Source organism: Podarcis tiliguerta (assembly GCF_965153285.1).
Source record: "Podarcis tiliguerta genome assembly, chromosome: 6".
Lineage (NCBI taxonomy): Eukaryota > Metazoa > Chordata > Lepidosauria > Squamata > Lacertidae > Podarcis > Podarcis tiliguerta.
The window spans coordinates 28,850,474-28,853,978 of NC_139539.1; positions in this window are offsets into that span (position 1 = coordinate 28,850,474).

Consider the following 3,505-nt stretch of genomic DNA (forward strand, 5'->3'; position numbering starts at 1 on the left):
GAAGCAGTGTGAGCTTGAATTACAGAATCCCTGGTTCTCCCCTTCACAGAACAGGAGGGGGGAAACTTCTTGTGCTCCAGGAGGAAGCAAATGGCACAGCTGTAAAGTGGGCATAACATACAGGTTCTGGCAATGGTTCCAGGTCAGGACTGTTAAGCACAATCAGAAGGGCAGAGAGTTTCCTTTTCCCTCAGGGATGGGGTGGTAAACACATGGTTGTCCAGTCTCAGTCAGTATGGCCAGTGGTGAGGGATGATGGGAGTTGTAGTCTTACAACATCAACAGACCTACAGGTTAAGTCACACTTGCGCTAGGGCAGGGATGAGGAACCTCTGCTTCTCCAACCAGTAGATAAATGACAAGGAATTATGGGAGTTGTAGGCCAACAACATCCAGAAGGCCAGAGGTTCCCCATTCCTGCTCTAAGACATCTCTACCCTGAAATTCAGAAGCTCCAGTTCATTACGGCACAATAATTAACAGCCTATAGACATTAAGTCCTGGACTGCTAATAACTGATGCCTTGATTTGGTACAAATGAGAAATACAGAAGCAGCTGTATTTCAACGGAACTCTACAAAAACTCAGCGGAGAACTTTAAATCTGGGTGATGACAGATTTAAGATTTTAAATGAGGAGGTAGTTTGAAAGCACCATTCCTGCTCTGAAAACATGTATACATTTTTCTGTCTGGGGGAAAAAGTGGTTCTGCAAGTTCCCAGTATGCTGGGGGAAGTGTTGGGAAGCTTATGAAAGGTCCCAGGTTCAAATGGCAGCATCTCTGGGTAGCACCTGTCTGAAACACTTCAGAGTCTCTGTCAGTCAATGTAAACAATACTGAAAGAGATGGACATAAGGCAGCTTCCTATGTGGAAAATCTTTTTCCTTGAATGTGTAGGGGAGTGCATTTTGAACTCTGTCCCTTGGTTTCCTAAGGGCAGAGACTGCTTTAAAAAAGAGGGGGGAGGGAGTATTCAAACACACAACACATATCAATTGGGGTCAGGTATTTGGAACACATAATAGCTATTCTGTACCACGAGAAGAGATGTAGCTCAATGGTAGGTAAAGGTAAAGGACTCCTGGACGGTAAAGTCCAGTCAAAGGTGACTATGGGGTTGCGGAGCTCATCTTGCTTTCAGGCCAAGGGAGTCGGCGTTTCTTCACAGACAGCTTTCCATGTCATGTGGCCAACATACTAAACCACTTCTGGCACAATAGAACACCGTGATGGAAACCAGAGCACACGGAAATGTCGTTTACCTTCCCAACACAGCAGTACCTACAGTGGTACCTCAGGTTAAGTACTTAATTCGTTCCGGAGGTCTGTACTTAACCTGAAACTGTTCTTAACCTGAAGCACCACTTTAGCTAGTGGGGCCTCCTGCTGCCGCCACGCGATTTCTGTTCTCATCCTGAAGCAAAGTTCTTAACCTGAAGCACTATTTCTGGGTTAGCGGAGTCTGTAACCTGAAGCATATGTAACCTGAGGTACCACTGTATTTATCTATTGCATTGGTGTGCTTTCGAACTGCTAGGTTGGCAGGAGCTGGGACAGAGCAACGGGAGCTCACCCCATCACAGGGATTCAAATCACCAACCTTCTGTTTGGCAAGCCCAAGAGGCTCAGTGGTTTAGACCTCAGTGCCACCAGCGTCTTTAGCTCAGTGGTAGAACAGTTTCATTGCACACAGAAAGTCCCAGATTCTGTCCCTGGAATCTCCAGGTAGAGATGGGAGGGGTTCCCTGCCTGAAACCCTATGGAGCCACTGCCAGTCAGTGTAGACAAAACTGAACTAGATGGACCGATATTTTGCCTGACTTTTCCTTTGTTTTGCCTGACCAAAGGTGGCAACACTATGTTTTGGTTTTATTTTTAACTGCTATTATCTCATTCGCCCTTTTTGTTCCACTGCTTGCTCTCTTTCATGTACTTCTACAGCAGCTCCAATGAGATGCAGCAGACACAAAACTAACTCTTCATCAGTGCCTGAATTAAATCTGCTGCAGTGTTCTTGTTTGCTTTCATTTATTAAATGTTTTTATATCCTGCCCTTCCTCCATTCTGAAGCACAGGGTAATTTCAGATAACTAATCATTTAAACACCTGTTTATAACGAGGCAGGCAGTTGACAACTTTTCCTCTTATCTTCTGGAGCAGTTCTCCAGCCCTCTCCCTCCATGGTGTTCTTCCTCCAGCAGACTTTATAATAATTTAGGAAGCTGACACACAATCCAAACTTTTCTTCTGGATAATTAGCGAATCAAATGGCCGAAAGACGAAGGTAATTTTCATCCTCCTTGGAGACTTCTTTGCAACAGACATTTTATTGCATGCACAGCTCCAGTCATTACCCAGATGAGCTCTAAAATACCTGAGACAATAACAGACTCGTTGACTTGTAACAGTCTGTCAGTTACCTATAATAAGCCCCTCTGAAGTCGAGTTAAATCCCTGTGCATGAAAATGTTTGCTGATTGTGTTTGTGAATTACAGACTTCTTCCCTGAGTCTGGTCACATGTTCTACAAAGCTAGGCAGATAAGAAGAGCTTGGCTGGATGAGGCCAATGGCCCATCTAGTCCAGCATCCTGTTATCACACTGGCCAAGCAGATGCCATCATCATCATCATCATCATTATTATTATTATTATTATTATTCCCATTTATATACTGCCCTTTATCAAAAGATCCCAGGTAATAAAAAAGCATCATAATAGACAGTATCATAATAAAATAATCATAACAACAGTCTCCCCACCCACAGCATTAACAGGCCATAGTTTATTTCATGGCCAAAGGTCTGAGTAAAGAGGAATGTTTTTGCCTGTTGCTTATCCTCTAATGGGACGCGGGTGGCGCTGTGGGTTAAAGCCTCAGTGCCTAGGGCTTGCTGATCGAAAGGTCGGCGGTTCGAATCCCCGCGGCGGGGTGCGCTCCCGTTGTTCGGTCCCAGCGCCTGCCAACCTAGCAGTTCGAAAGCACCCCCGGGTGCAAGTAGATAAATAGGGACCGCTTACTAGCGGGAAGGTAAACGGCGTTTCCGTGTGCGGCTCTGGCTCGCCAGAGCAGCGATGTCACGGTGGCCACGTGACCTGGAAGTGTCTTCGGACAGCGCTGGCCCTTGGCCTCTTTGAGTGAGATGGGCGCACAACCCTAGAGTCTGTCAAGACTGGCCCGTACGGGCAGGGGTACCTTTACCTTTACCTATCCCCTAATGATGATGCCGGCAAGCCACTCTGGGGAGAGCGTTCCACAGATAGGGAGCCATCACAGAAAAGGTTTGTTCTCATCTTGTCACCCTCTGAACCTCTCAGGGATGGGGAACATAGAGAAGGGCCTCAGAGTACGTGCGCTCTGGCTTCCATCACGGTATCCTGTTGCACCAGAAGCAGTTTAGTCATGCTGGCCACATGATCCAGAAAGCTGTCTGTGGACAAACACCAGCTCCCTCGGCCTGAAGTGAGATGAGCGCTGCAACCCCATAGTCACCTTTAACTGTCCA